Source organism: Ornithorhynchus anatinus, chromosome 21 (genome assembly GCF_004115215.2).
Source record: "Ornithorhynchus anatinus isolate Pmale09 chromosome 21, mOrnAna1.pri.v4, whole genome shotgun sequence".
Lineage (NCBI taxonomy): Eukaryota > Metazoa > Chordata > Mammalia > Monotremata > Ornithorhynchidae > Ornithorhynchus > Ornithorhynchus anatinus.
This window is the reverse complement of record NC_041748.1, coordinates 21,070,317-21,086,741: the sequence shown is the minus strand read 5'-3', so window position 1 is coordinate 21,086,741 and position 16,425 is coordinate 21,070,317. Positions and strand designations below refer to the sequence as shown.

Below are 16,425 nucleotides of genomic sequence, written 5' to 3'. Positions count from 1 at the left end.
GGACGAAGACTGTGAGCCCATGTGGGACAGGGACTGTGTCCATCCTGATTTGCTCGTATCCACCCCAGTGCTCAGTACAGTGCCTGGCACATAGTAAGCGCCAAACAAATACCACTTAGCCTTAGGTTCTGCTGCTTCCCCCGGCTGTAATTTAATGCCCGCTTCCCCCTCCGTACTGGAAGCTCCCTGCGGCTGGGGAACGTGTCGTCCAACTCGGCTGTCTCGTAGCCTTCCGGACTCTTAATACAGTGCTCCGCACACAGTAAGCGCTCAGTAAATACCATCGATTGACCTTTGGTCATGGGCAGGGATCATGTCTGCAAACTGTCTCGTACTCATCTCTTCCAAGCGTGTAGTACAGTGCTCTGCACACTCAGTAAGCACTCAGTAAATGCCCCACATCGACAGTGGTTGTGGGCAAGGATCGTATCTGTCGTCTCTATCGTACCGGCTCCAACCTGATGAACTTGTATCTATCCCAGCGCTTAGTTCAGCGCTGGGCACTCAGTAAGCGCTTAATAAGTACCATCATTATTATTATTACTCTTCCAAGCACTCGGTCCAGTGCTCCGCACCCAGGAACACCTCAGTAAGCAGCATCGATGGACGGATGCGAGGCAGTAAAAATGGCACTGCTTCCTGAGCCTGGTGGCTGCAACAGATGCTCAGAATATCTCCAGTTAGTGGGAAAAAGCCACATCCGGAAAGTGGGAGGTGTGGGGGGGGGAGGAGATGTCACAGGAAGTCCAAATTCTATTAAGTAAAAGCTATTTTTCCTCCCTACTCTAATGGTATTCACTCTAATGGTCAGGTGTCCTTTGCAGCAGCGTGCCTCAGTTACCTCATCTGTAAAATGGGGCTCGAGACTGAGTCCCACGTGGGATAGGGACTGTGTCCAACCCGATTTGCTTGTATCCACCCAGTGCTTAGTACAGTGCCTGGCACATGGTAAGCACTTAACAAAATACCATAATTATTGTTATTACGGCTTAGTGGATAGAACCCGGGCTTGGGAGACAGGAGGGCCTGGGTTCTAATCCCGGCTCTGTCACTTGTCTGCCGTGTGATTTTGGGCAAGTCACTTCTCCGTGCCTCAGCTCCCTCATCGGTAAAATGGGGATGAAGACTGTGAACCCTCTGTGGGACAGGGATTGGGTCCAACCCGGTTTGCTTGAACCCATCCCAGCGCTTTGTACGGTGCCCGGCACATAGTAAGCACTTAACAAATACCGCAATTATGATGATTATTATTAGAGGAGTTGATCAAAAGAAAATTCTTACCTCCCATTAAGTTTTTAAGCAGAGGTTATGTGGCCACTGCCTTCTCCATTTCCTGGTTGACTAGGGTGGGCGTATCTTTATAAAGTCAGGAAAGGTAGATTTTGGCAGAAGGTGATTCCAGTAAAATGGCTTGTGAAAAGTACTAGGATTTCCAGGAACCTTCATCTTGCAGTCAGGGAAATATCAACCGTGCCTTGAATGGAGCCTTGGAACGTAAGCTCATCCTCTAGACTGTAAGCTCGTTGCGGACAGCGAACCCGTCTGTTTATTGTTGTATTGTACTCTCCCGAGCGCTTAGTACAGTGTCTCGCCTCCAAGAAACACCAATAGAGGCTATTGAATCAATGAGTGAATTAAAAGGCATTTTCTCTAAGGACAAGTGATCGTTTAGGGGCTTAAACCTAGAATGGTCTGTGAGAGGCATTATGTATTTTAGAACTGGCGAAATACAGACCGGAAACTCCCTCTGGGCCTGCAGTCTGAATTATTCACCAGTTTACGATAATAATGATAATTGTGGTATTTAAGCACTTACTATATGTCGGGCACTGTACTGAGCACTGGGGTGGATACAAGTAAATCAGGTTGGACACCGTCTCTGTCCCACTTGGGGCTTAGAGTCTCAAACTCATTTTATAAATGAAGCCAGCTGAGACCCAGGAAGTGACTTACCCAACGTCACCCAGCAGACAAGTGGCAGAGCCGGGATTAGAACCCATGACCTTCTGACTCCCAGGTCCGGGTTCTAGTCGGTCCACCATGTGGCTTTCCCTGTAAATGTCATTTTGGGTCAAAGTGACACTTCAGGTTCCTTACACAGAGAATGCCAGCTTAGTTTTATCACAGGGTCTAGCGACACCCCAAGATTTTTTACATGCGTCCCTCGACAGCTTCTGTAGCGTTCTGGAAGTGTCCCATCAGCCCACGTAAAATTCTCATCCTTCTCTTAGTAGGATTTGAAAGAGAAACTACTTTAGTGAAAGCAAAAAATGTAATCCCTGGCCCGTCCTCCATGAAGCGTCAGGGGAGATCGAATGAGAATTTTGTCCCTTTCGCTCGAAGACGTTTTCAATTCTTATAGGCAAGTTTCCGGTTTGTCGTCATCGAACCAGTATCTTTAGAAATGTGTTTGAATGGCTCCCCTTTCTCCCTCAGAAGACAGTAAAACCAGCTTTTTGGGAAACCCACAATGAATCAGTCAATAAGTGGTATTTATTGAGCACATACCGTGAGCAGAGTACTAGGCGCTTGGGGGAGGACAGTCCAAACTTGTTGGTAAGCAGGTTCACTTCCCACAGGGAGCTTCCCATCTAGATTAGTGAAGATGAAGCATAACGATTTCCTTCTCGCTTCACGGATGGCCTTTTCTTGGTTACGTGCGGTCAGAACCGCAATGTCGTAGGATCCCGACAAGACTTAATTTTTCCGGTCAGATCAGTAGATAAAGACACGTCGGGTTCATGCAGTGGAATCGTTTAAGTATATGCATTTTTCAGAAAGAAACCTTACGGTCATCGGTCAGTGGTATTTATTGAGACCTGATCGTGTGCTAGAGCTCTGTACTAAGCGCTTGGGAAAGGACAGTGCCGCAGAATTGGTAGATACGTTCCTCGCCCACAGTGGGCTTACGGTCTAGACGGGTTTACGGTCTACAGTGATTACAGGCCACAGTTCTGGCCTAGAGGAACTATGAGGCATTTGGGGTTGGCAGCTGTGAACTTAGTCGCTGCTGTTCTGCGGGTTTATGCGAGTGCTCCGCACAGAGTAAGTGCTCAACAAAAGCTATCAGTCGATGGATTCATTCATTCGTATTTATTGAGCGCTTACTGCACGCAGAGCGCTGTACCGGGTCCCATAACCCTCCTGCTCGATCAATGTCGTAGTGATAATAATAACGAAGCACTTATTATGTGCCAAGCACTGCGCCAAGCAGCCTGTGATGGAGATGCATTTGATAAAAGCTTCCGTCGCGATGCCCACGAGGCCCCCCCGTAACCGATTCTCCCTGGGGACCCGGGTCGATACAGGACAGCGTGTGAGAAACCTGCATCCCGGAGGCCTAAGATTAATCTCCAAGTTGGGTCCATTTTTCTTGTAGAACTCTTCCAACTTGAAATCATTCGTTCAAAGTGGGGCACGCCCAGCTATTGAAAGTAGGAATGCAGCGAAAACGAATGCATTGTTCCACAGGTACAAAAGCAGGAAGAGGCAAGCAAGCGAGACCGTTTTACTTGGAATGTGTACCTTTAGGGCGAATGGTGATATTTCAGATGTGCTAAAGCCCTGTAAACCTGCAACGGTTTTTAAGACCGAGGAGCAGCGTGGCCTAGTGGGAAGACCCCCCGGCCTGGGAGTCGGAGGACCTGGGTTCCAATCCCGGCTCCGTCGCTTGCCCGCTGTGTGACCTCGGGCAGGTCAATTTGCTGCTCTGAGCCTCAGTTCCCTCATCTGGAAAGTGGGAATTAAGACTGGGAGCCCGATGTGGGACGGGGCCTGGGTCCAAACTTTGATCTGCCCCAAGGCTTTGTACAGTGCCTGACACCTAGTGAGCGCTTAACAAATGCCATGAAGAAAACGGATTTCTTTATCAAATAAGTAAGGTTTTCATCCTGGCTCTGCCACAGACTTGCCACCTGACTTTGGGGGAGTCATTTAACTTCTCTGTGCCTCCGTTTCCGAATCTGCAAAACGGAGATTCAGAACCTGCTCTCATTCAGTCATCCTTTCATTCATTCAATCTTATTTACTGAGCGTTTACTGTGTGCAGAGCACTGTACTAAGCGCTTGGAAAGTACAGTTCAGCAACAGATAAGGACAATCCCTACCCTACCCAACAATGGCTCCCAGTCTAGAAAGGGGGAGAAAGAAGAAAACCAAACAGGTACAAGTTCTCTCTCCTAGTCAGACTGTGAGCCCCATGTGGGATCTTATCTTGTATCTCTCCCAGTCCTTAGTACGGTGCTTGGCACAGAGTAAGTGCTTAACAAATACAGTTATTAATATTTATTATCGTTACCGTTATGATTATGCTGTTGATCAAGCAGGAGGGATTTGGGTCCCAGTCGATCAGTCGTTAGCTCTTATCGAGCGCTTACTCTGTGCAGGATTCTTGAATAAACCCACAGGACCTCCGGAACTAAAGCCAAGTCCTCTGAGGGTCATTTCTCAACAAGCCCCCGGGATGCGCCATTTTCAGAACCATTTGAACTTTGACTTCATTGGTCGGGTGCTCCCAGAGAGCTGTGTTTAACTTCAAACCGGAGCGAAATCCTCTAAGCCGAATGGGTTTATAGCCGGTTTATTCGGACCTTTAAACCGGTCAGATTTACAGACCCCAGGAGCAAGAGCGAAACTGCCGTTAAACCGTTCAGGCTCGAGGGTCTCGGGCGGTTTTCTCCGCCACCCAGGACAGATCAGAGAATTCACTCCGGCGTTCAGTCTCGACCTCTCCGCTCCTCGGACGCGCCCCTCCCCAGTGACAGCCCCCTTCTCCGGATCTGGCGGGAAGGGCCTGCCACTGGATCACAGGATCTAGGCCACCTCCCGCCATCCTTCGTATCGACTCCCTTTACCCGTTCCCTCCACACCACCCCTGTTACCACCTCTCATTCCTCAGTGCCCCGCAGGTTTCACTTCTCTCATCTGTAAAATGGGGATTGCAAACTCAACGTGGGACAGGGACTGTGTCCAACCTGATGACCTTGTGCCTACTCCACCGCTTAGAACAGTGTCTGGCACATAGTAAGCGCTTAACAGATACCATTTAAAAAAAAAAAAAAGGTTTACCTTCTAGCCGGCCCTCACTCTTGACTACCTCACCTCAACCTCACTTGGAAAAGCAGCGTTGCCTATTTGATAAGACCCGGACCTAAGATTCAGAAGGACCTAGGATCAAATCCCGGCTCTGCCGGTTGTCCGCTGTGTGACTTTGGGCCGGTCAGCTCACTTGTCTGGACCTCAGTCCCGTCATCTGGAAAAGGGAGGTTAAGGTCGGAAGCCTCGTGTGGGACAGGGAGTGTGTCCTACCTGATTAGCTTGGCTCTGCTCCAGCACTTATTACAGTACCTGGCACATAGTAAGCGCTTTACAAATACCATTTAAAAAAAAATGGTGAAGCACCTACCTCGTCCCATGTGACGTTGATTGTAGGAGAGAAAACAGGGATTGGATCCCCATTTTATTGATAAGGAAACTGAGACCCAGAGAAGCAAAGTGACCTTACCAGGGTCACGCCACAGGTAAGCGGTAGAGCCGGGTTTCGAACCCACGTTCCCCGACTCCAGGCCCGGCCATTTCCGCTTGACCACGCTGCTCTTTGTTGACAACGCTTCAGTTTTAGGCATCGAGAGCCACCTACGTGAGGCCTTTTGAGCTCCTCACTGTTTTCCTTTCCGTCCTCCTCCCACTCCCTCCTCTCCCTCCCCGCACCCTTTCCTTTTCCTCGCTCAGCGGGGCTCGAGGTTTGTTTTTTCATACAATAATAGCGGTAGCTGATGATCCAGGAAATCCTGCGGTAGAAATGTCAGGAAGGAAATCTGGATTGCAGTCTGTCTTTCCCGAAGGAAAGAGATCTTTTGCAGAAAACATTAGGTCTCGCTTGTTTATAATCTCACAGGCGACCCTTCTTCCGCACGATAAACTCGTACTCGGAGAGGTGTTGGCTGAGAAAATAAGTGGACTCCGTTCTCTGACTCTGGATCGGCGAGAGCAAATTATCGATACTTCAACATGCACGCAGCTACAGACGCACCAGACACACACGCCGCACACCCACACGCTTCTCCACGCACCAAAAGGACACGGTTGTCGGGAGAGATTCACCCAATAGGTCCCCGTGCCATCAAATTGGCCAGTGCGGTTTCCACAACCCTGACAGCTTTGTGCGAGCACAGAGGATGTCTCCTATTGCGCCGTCGCATGTTCCGTTTGTAACGTCGGGGCCTGTTTTTGCTTTTGACTTCTTGGGTCCCCATTCTTAAAAAACTCCTGCCCCAAAAGAACCACTCCTTTCCGGATGACAGCGCCACATTCCGCTCTCCACCGCAGGTGACTTGCGGCCTATAACGGGGTTAAATAGTAATGATAATTGTGGTATTTAAGCGCTTACTATGTGCCAAGCACTGTTCTCCGCACTGGGGTAGATACAAGATAAGGGTCTGGACACGGTCCTTGCCCCACGTGGGGCTCCCAGACCCATTTCCCAGATCAGGGAAGTGAGGCCCAGTGAAGTGACTTGCCCAAGGCCACACAGCCGGCTGAGATTAGACCCCAGCTCCTCGTGACTCCCCGGCCCGGGCTCTATCCGCTAGGACACACAGCTTCTAGTTCACAGACCGGACCGGGAGACAGACATTAATACGAGTAAATAAGAAATTTATATGGGCGGTGCCAGCCAGTGAGGGGCCAACCGATCGGTCAGGCGGTATTTGTCGAGCTCTTATGTGGGCAGGGACCCCGGCAGCTGACGGGCACCATCCTGTTGGGAAATCTTGGCGTTCACCGCTGGAGGTTTCGAGACCTGTACAGGGGTGCGCTTCTCGGCCCCGACAAAGGCAGCCACGCCACAGAGAAGGAGCCACCCGATTTGAGTCTCTATAAAGAGGGCAAGTAGTAACAGGACCAGAGTGGCCCTCTTATTTTCCTGAGGAAGAAGGATGAGCTCACTTTCGGGGCGTGCGGTAATCTCGGAAGAATGAGGGCTGTGAAATCGGAGGCCCCTGACAGGATGAATTCAACACCGGCAGGGAGGGCTGGGTTTTCTAAAGGGCGTCTGAGAGGCAGCCTGGATTAAAAGTGGGAGATAAGGAAATGGCTTCACTCGCCCTCTTTTTCTCGGTGGCTGGGGAAGCAGCGTGGCCTCGTGGAAAGATCTTGGATCTGGGAGTCGGGGGACCTGGGTTCTAATCCCGGATCCGCCACTTGTCCGGTGGCGGACCTTGGGGGAGTCACGTCGCTTCTCTGGGCCTCAGTTCCCTCATCGGCAACATGGGGATTCGGATTAGGTCCTACCAAGACTCAGAGCCCCATGTGGGGCCTGATTATCCTGTGCCTACCCCAGCTCTTAGTACAGTGCTTGGCGTATAGTAAATGCTTAACGAATACCACAGTCATGATTATCGTTGTTGTTATGTTTCAGGGAGAGGTGTTTTTTTTGGGGGGAAGTTGAGGTGGTGACCCAAATTCCATAGCAAGTCATACCCGGGTGCGGTGGTGAGCTCATGTTAGAATTGCAAGTCTTTCGTCGGTTTTAAATGATATTTTTTAAGCACTTCCTATGTGCCAGGCGGTAGAGTAAGCGCTGGAGTAGATGCAAACTAATCAGGACTCATAGTCTTAATCCCCATTTTGCAGGTGAGGGTACTGAGTCCCAGAGAATTGAAGTGACTTGCCCACCGTCACCCAGCAGACAAGGGGCGGAGACCGTGGCGGAGTCGAGATTAGAACCCAGATCCTTTTGACTCCCAAACCCAACCCAGCTCTATCTACTAGGCCACGCCACTTCTCCTCCTTTTTGTCCTCTTCATTGCACCTCCCTGAACTTCTCTTCAGTCCCAGTGCCCCACAACTCCTGTTGGTATTTTGATTATTAAGTTAGGCCGGGTAGATATTATTGAATCATAAAATGAATGGCTGATTTGCATGCGATAAATGAATTCCCCAATTCTGGACTTCTTCTGGCACATTCCTAATCCATCAAGATACCCCTTTCTCTCCTAATAATCTCTAGACTATGAACTCCCCATGGGACAGGAATCGCCCCTACAAACTCTCTTCTATTTGTACTCTCCCGAGCGCTCAATACAGTGCTCTGTACGCAGTAAGTGCACCAGTTGATCGATTAAGATTATTAAGGGCCTTCGTTGAGTGCTTACTATGTGGGAAGTCCTGATAATCAGATCGGACACAGTCCCTGTCCTATATGAGACTCAATCCGTCATATTTATTGAGCGCTTACTGTGTGCAGAGCCACTGTACCAAGCTCTCGGGAGAGTACAGTGCAACGAGAACAAGTCGCCCTGACTTGCTGCCTTTATTCATCGCCTCCCCTACAGCTCCACAGCACTTATGTCCAAATCTGTCATTTATTTATTTCTATTAATGTCGGCCTCCCCCTCTAGACTGTAAGGTCATTGCAGGCAGGGAAGGTGTGTGTTTATTGTTGTATTGTCCTCTCCCAAGTGCTTAGTACAGTGCTCTGCAACAGGAAGCGCTCAATAAATACGATTGAATGAAGGAATCTCCCCCACCGGAATAGGAGCCCGGGGAAAGGGAACCAAGCGGAGACGTTGGGGTACTTTAGAGGAGCTTGGGTAATCGAGGCCAGGAGGGTGGTCAGTCTGTCCGTCAGTGGTATTTATTGAGCGCTTACTGTGTGCAGAGCACCTTATTAAGCATATGGGAGAGTACAGTATAACAGAGGTGGTAGATACATTCCCTGTCCTCAGTGAGCTTTTAGTCTAGAGGGAGCTTCTAGGGAACCAACGTGGCCTACTGGATAGAGCACAGGTCCGGGAGTCAGAAGGACCTGAGTTCTAATCTCGGCTCCGCCACTTGTTTGCTGGGTGACTTTGGGTGAGTCAGTTTGCTTCTCCGAGCCTCAGTTCCCTCATCTGTAGAATGGGGATTAAGACGGTCAGCCCCGAGTGGGACAGGGACTGTGTCCAACCTGATTAGCTTGTATCTACCCCAGTGCTTAGTACAGTGCCTGGCACATAGTAAGTGCTTAAATTATTATTATTCTCTGGGCCTCAGTTCCCTTATCTGTAAAATAGGGTTTAAGATGGTGAGCCTCATATGGGACATAGACTGTGTCCAACCTATCATGTATCTACCCCAGCACTTAGTACAGTGCCTGGCACGTAGTAAGCACTTAGCAAATACCATAAGAAAATCCCAACAAAACCTTCACCATTAATGGTACAGTCACTGGCAGGCAGACTGGGGACTAGATTCCAAGAGCAGAGCTCTCTCCACTGATCCAAATCAGGAGCATCTTTGCATCTTGGTGAATTTTAGCCAATACTATCCCTTTCTCGGTACTGCATCTATCCCTTGGTTCCCTCTCATCCTTTCCATTTAAAATTCCCTCAGCCTATCCGATATTTTGAAGTGGGTCAAAAATAACTTCCCCTGCTTTCTTCATGGTACCTAATTTGAGGCAGCCTTTCTTTTTTTCTTGCCTTTACTCACACTTCTTAAAATATTGGATCAAGAACTGAACGCAAAAGCAGATCTCATATGCATCTGTAACTGTGGCCGTCCGCATGGCATTATGAGAAGCAGCGTGGCTCAGTGGAAGGAGCCTGGGCTTGGGAGTCAGAGGTCATGGGTTCAAATCCCGGCTCTGCCACTTGTCAGCTGTGTGACTGTGGGCGAGTCACTTCACTTCTCTGTGCCTCAGTTCCCTCATCTGTAAAAATGGGGATTAAGACTGTGAGCCTCCCGTGGGACAACCTGATTACCCCTATATCTACCCCAGCGCTTAGAACGGTGCTCTGCACATAGGAAGCGCTTAACAAATACCAACATTATTATTATTATTGTTTTTATTCTTGGTTACCTCAGCGACCTCATCTGGAAAATGGGGATGGAGACTGTGAGCCCCATGTGGGACAGGGACTGTGTCCAACCCCATTAGCTTGGATCTACCTCAGTGCTTAGTACAGTGCTTGGCACATAGTAAGCACTTAAATGCAATTTTTTTTTTAAAAGGGGGACCTAGGTTCTAATCCCAGCTTGGCCACTTAGTTACTGTGTGACCTTAGACAAATCACTTCACTTCTCCAGTCCTCAGTCACCTCCTCTGTCAAAAGGAGTTGAAGACTGAGAGCCCCATGTGGGACATGGACTGTGTCCAACCTGATGAGCTTGTGTCTAGCCCAGTGCTTAGAACGGGGCCTGGCACATAGTAAGCGCTTAACAAGTACCATTTTTTTTTTCAAAGTTTGATATGTAGCATCCATATTTAATCACCGTGGCCTTAGACTCGTTGCTTATGCCTCTCTCCCAACTGCCCGGAACCCCCTCCCCATTCACATCCAGCCGACTCCCCTTCTCCCCATCTTCCAAACCCTGTTAAAATGACATCTCCTCCAGGAAGCCTTTCCTGACAAATCTCTCGTCTCCCGTCGTATTTCTTCCTTTTTATATCACCCCTGCATTTGAGACCACCCTCCCTCCCAAACACTCATCCCACCCTCGCAGTACCTAGGCTTGTTTTGGGCCAGAATCTGCCCGTTTGTTGTTATATTATACTCTCCCAAACGTTTAGTCCAGTGCTCTGCACACAGTAAGCACTCAATAAGTAGGATTGACAGACTGACTCCACTGCTTCTCCTAACCTGTAATTTATCATTATTTTGAAAATAGTATTTAAGTGCTTATTTTGTGCCAGGCACTGTACTAAGTACTAGCGTCTATGCAAGCAAATCGAGTCGGACATAATCCCTGTCCCACGTGGGGCTCACAGTCTTCACCCCCATGTTGCAGATGAGGGAACTGAGGTCCGGAGAAGTCAAGTGACTGGCCCAGGGTCACCCAGCAGACGTGTGGCGGAAGCGGGATTAGAACCCAGATCTTGGCCCTTCACTTGCAGGCCCGGGCTTTTTCCACTAGGCTTCTCAGTAACTTTATTGTAGTATCTGTCTTTCCCCTACTAGATTGTAAATTGCTGGAAGGCAGGGATCGTGTCTTCAACTCTGTTGGGCTCTGCCAAGCACTTAGCACAGTACTCTGCACACAGTAAGCCCTCGATAGATACTACTGATCGATGTCAAGAGTCAAGAAGCCATCTCTAGGTTTAGCATAGCCACCAGTAGAAATAGTATTTATTGAAATTCCTCCTCCAGATTGTGAGCTTCCCCTTCTAGATTGTAAGTTCCTTGTGGGCAGGGAACCTCTCTACCCACTCTGTTGTACAGAACTCTCCCAGGCGCTAGTCCAGCGCTCTGCACTCCATCAAGCACCCAATAAATACCACTGATGGATTGATTAGGTGCAAAGTAATATATGCTTAAACCTGGGGAAAATTGCACAAGTAAGAATTCGACACGGTCGCTGCTTCGCAACCCTAGAATAAGGTGGGAGGGTAGCCGGCGATGGTCAGGGGAGAAGCTTGAAACGATAAAAACGGCATGAAAGAGAAAGCTGACGATCCATACAGCAACAGCTGTCCAACCTGATTAGCCTGTATCTACCCCAGCGCTTAGTATGCTCACACATAGTAAGCGCTCAACAAATGCCATATGAAACGAGTACTGTGGCTTGTCTTGTTTCATGCTGTCGAGTCGTCTCCGACCCGTGGCGACTCTATGGACGCATCTCTCCCAGATCGCCCCGCTCTCCATCTGCAGTCGTTCTGGTAGTGGATCCAAAGAGGTTTCTTGGTAAAAATACAGAAGTGCTTTACCCTTGCCTTCTTCCACTCAGTAAACTTGAGTCTCCGCCCTCGACTCTCTCCCACGCCGCTGCTGCCGAGCACGGGGGAGTTTTGACTTGTAGCGGATGGCCTGCCGCTCGCCAGCCAATGGCCGAGCTAGGAATGGAACGGACGGGCCTCTGCTTGACTCTCCCTCCCGTAGCCAGGACTGGTAGCCACATAGCTTAGTGGAAGGAGCCTGGGCTTCGGAGTCAGAGGTCATGGGTTCGACTCCCAGCTCTGCCACTTGTCAGCTGTGTGACTGTGGGCAAGTCACTTAACTTCTCTGAGCCTCAGTTACCTCATCTGTAAAATGGGGATTAACTGTGAGCCTCACGTGGGACAACCTGATTGCCCTGTATCTACCCCAGCGCTTAGAACAGTGATCTGCACATAGTAAGCGCTTAACAAATGCCAACATTATTATTAGAGGACTGGAAGCTCTCCAGGTGTGATGCCGGGAGGGGAGTACTGTGGCTAGAGGAACAGAATTCGAGGCTTCTCCGTACTCAGAGTCCACAATCCCAACAGTCACAGCAGCAGCAGCTCCAATCCCAACAGCTGTCACCCTCTGGGGCCAAAAGTTGGGAAGACAACCCCATTACCAGTGTTCTCTCATCCTTTCCGGCCCGGAGCAGCGTGAGGGAAGTCCCGCTAGCGTCAGGCCTGGGCGTCTCCTCTCCCAGGCCGCGAACTGGGCGGGAGGGCCCGTCCTCTGAAACGTCTCGCTGAGCACAGCGCTCGGCACACAGTAAGAGTTTAAGGAATACCGTAATTACCGAACTCCTCCCTACCCCCGATAATCTGGGCTTTGAAGTGGGGCGGGTGAGGACATTTGAGAGCGACGGGACCGGTTCTCTTGTTTTTGCAGTCAGCCGCACGGTGTCAGTTGTGAAATTCGGGATTCCAACCCCGAACTCCACCGTTGGGGGAAAAGCCCAGAGAAAGAACGCCAAACCCCAGGCAGGCTGGCATTAAGCAATACTCAGCTCGGGAAATGAAAACGGATTTCGTCACCCGCGTGAAAGCCAGACGAGGATTGAATGTCAAACGATCCTCCGGGTGATCCGTCACGCACCCTCTGAGACGGATGTCTGAGCCACCGACTCACGGAGTAGATCCAGTTGGCCAGGATAGTCATAATCGCAACTGAGGGATTTGGGTTGGTTTTTTTTTTTTGGTGTGTGTATAAGCGCCTACTATGTGCCAGACACTGACGAAGCACTGGAGAAATACAAGCTAGTCAGGTGGAACGCAGTCCCTGTCCCGTGTGGGGCTCACAGTTGTAATCCCCATTTTACAGTTGAAGAAACTGAGGCCCAGAGAAGTGAAGTGACTTGTCTGAAGTTACACAGCAGACCTTTGGTGGGATGACCTGATTACCCTGTATCTACCCCAGCGCTTAGAACAGTGCTCTGCACATAGTAAGTGCTTAACAAATGCCAACATTATTATAGAGAAGCAGCGTGGCTCAGTGGAAAGAGCCTGGGCTTGGGAGTCAGAGGTCATGGGTTCGAATCCCAGCTCTGCCACTTGTCAGCTCTGTGACTGTAGGCAAGTCACTTCAATTATCTGGGCCTCAGTTACCTCATCTGTAAAATGGGGATTAACTGTGAGTCTCACATGGGACAACCTGATTACCCTGTATCTACCCCAGCACTTAGAACAGTGCTTGGCACATAGTAAGCGCTTAACAAATGTCAACATTATTATTATAGTTCATCAGCTCCCATTTGGGGCTCACAGTCTAAGTAGGAGGGAGAACAGGGATTAAACAGGATCAACTATCGGCCCAGTGCTTTTATTAGTACTGTCATTATTATTATTATTATTATTATTATGGGATTTGTAAAGTGCTTACTTTGTGTCAAGCACTGTTCTAAGCGGTGGGGTAAATACAAAGCGAACCAGTTCAGGCACAGCTCGTGTACCACGTGGGGTTCACAGTCCAAGTAGGAAGGCCGAACAGGCATTGAATCAATCCCCTCTCTGCCGATGAGGAAACGGTGGCCTAGAGAAGAGAAGTGATTTGCCCAAGGTGACCCGGCAGGCAAATGGCGGAGCCAGGATTAGCAGCCCCAGAAGCCTCCGACTCCCAGGCCCGGGCTCTTTCCACTAGGTCACACAGCTCCTAGTGGAAAGAGCCCAGGCCTGGAAGTCGGAGGACTCGGGTTCCAACCCAAACTCTACCGAATGCCTTCCATACGACCTTGGGTATGTCACTTCACTTCTCTGGGCCTTGGTTTCTTCACCGGGAAAATAAGGATTCAATGCCTCTTCTCCCTCTTCCTTAGTCTATGAGCACCTCCTGGAACAGTTTCCGTGTCCGATTTGATTATTTTATATCTACCCCAGTGCTTAGTATAATGCTTAGCTCACGGTACGTGCCTAAAAACTACCATGATGACGATGTCGATGGCGATTACTTCTTCACTGATCAGTGCCCTCACCATAATATCCGGACACAGGCCGCGGCATAATACAGTGCTTTGCACACTGGAGGTGTTTAAAAAGTAGTATTACAACAGCTACTCCGGGGAGAAGGTAACACCCCAAACAAAAAGATTGGGTTTATGGTTAACTGCATTTCCTCTAAACGAATTTCCTTCCACAAGAAGATCCTGCCTCATAACTCCGACTGCATAAATCTGGGTTGGGAAGGTAATTTAGAAATTCTAAATGCGGGATTATTTTTAAAATACATAGACAAATAACACTTGTCTAGTGTTTATGACAAGCTCTCATAAAGATACTCTTGTAGGCGTATCTCACTTATTTAAAAGACTTTCTGGGATCTGGTGTTTAAACAGAATTTAAAAGACAGATAACTGCCCTCCCTTCCTCTTAGACCATGATCCCTATGGGGTGCGGGGACAGCACATCCGGACTGATTAGCTTAGCACGACCCCAGCGCTTAGCACAGAGTGAGCACTCAGTAATTAGCATGATTGTTAAAAAGGCCCACGTCCGTCAGTTTCTTGTCCACGGCTCCCCGTGTAGGTTCTTACCTTTGTGTCGCGAGCCTGTATCGATCAATCCATAGTGTTTATCGAGTGACTGTTGTGTGCCAGGCACTGTATAATCAATTCACCAAGCCAGGTATTTACTGATCACTTGTGTGCAGAGCACTGTACTGAGTGCCTGGGAGCGTCCAATGGGGTAGTTAGCATGACCCCTGTCCTCAAGGCGCTTACCTCGTTCTAGCATGACACTAAAATAAATTGCAGGCTGGAGAAAGAATGAAAAGGGGAAATGGACAGGAGGTGGTGCTTGAGAAGCAGGAGGGAAACAGCACGGCCAAGGGAAAAGAGCCCGGGCCTGCGAGTCAGAGGACCTGGGTTCTAATCCTGAATCCACCATCTGTCTGCTGTAGGATGTTGGGTAAATCCCTTCACTTCTCGGGGCCTCGGTTGCCTCATCTGGAAAATGGCGATTTCAGTACTACTTCTCATTCCTCCTTAGACGCTGAGCCCCACGTAGGACCAGATGATTTTGTATCTACCCTAGCGCACAGTCCCGTGCTTGGCACATAGTAGGGGCTTAATAAATACTACAATTATTATGATTAGGATTATGATTTAATAGGGTCTGAAAGATCAGTACCTAACATGTGCAAGCCCGGGGGCTTAGAGGTGGCAGAATCAGTCAGTGATATTTAGTATGAACAGAGTGCTGTACTAAACGCTTGGGCAAGTACAATACAACAATAAACAGACACATTCCCTGCCCCTAATGATCTTACAATCTAGAGGAGGAGACAGACATTAATGTGAATAAATGATTTATATTGTATAATTTAAAGATATGTACATAAGTGCTGTGGGGTTAGGGGTGGGCTGTTGTTGGGTAGGGATTGTCTCTTTCTGTTGCCGAATTGTACTTTCCAAGCGCTTAGTACAGTGCTCTGCACATAGTAAGTGCTCAATAAATGCGATTGAATGAATTAGCTCCGGCTGTAAGCTCATGATGGGCAGAGAATGTTTCCGTTTATTGATATAGCGTACTCTCCCAAGCGCTCAGTATAGTGCTCAGTAAATACGACTGAACGAATGAATGATCCGAGTGGGGAGAAACAGGAGGCCGGAAGATCGGTGAGGAGCCAGATGGGGTAGTCAAGGCGGGATAGGATTGATGCTTGGATCAGCGTGGTAGCATTTTGGATGGAGAGGAAAGGGTGGATTTTAGCAATGTGGTGAAAGTAGAACCGACAGGATTTGGTGACAGATCGAATACGTGGGTGGAGCGAGAGAGAGGAGTCGAGGACAACGCCAACGTTACGGGCTTGTGAGAGAGGGAGGATGGTGGTATTGTCTACAGCGATGAGAAAGACAGGGGGAGGACAGGATTTGGGTGGGAAGGTACGGATTTCAGTTTTGGAGTGTTTAATTTGAGGTGTCGGCAGGATATCCAAGTCGAGATGTCTCGAAGGCAGGAGGAAATGCAAAATTGCAGGGAAGGAGTGGGGTCAGGACTGGAAATGGAGAAGCCCTGAAGTCTCAGTGGTGAGGGATATAACCTAAATATTCTTGTCTAGCTATCAATCAACCGTATATATTGAGTGTATAACCGTATATATTGTGTATATAGTACACTCGTATATAATGTGCAGAGCACCTTTGGGAGAGGAGAATATAACAGAGTTGGTCAACACGTTCCCTGCTCACAATGAGCTCACAGTCTAGAGAGGCAGAAAGACATTAATATAAATAAATAAATCATTCAAACTC

At 48.9% G+C, this 16,425-nt stretch overlaps 1 protein-coding gene across 4 annotated transcripts in view; it reads left to right on the top strand.

The window, feature by feature from the left end:
• The window catches only part of KIAA1671 (KIAA1671 ortholog), a 96,242-nt gene that overhangs the window by 53,305 nt on the left and 26,512 nt on the right, over window positions 1-16,425 (top strand). The gene's annotated exons all lie outside the window — the stretch shown is intronic.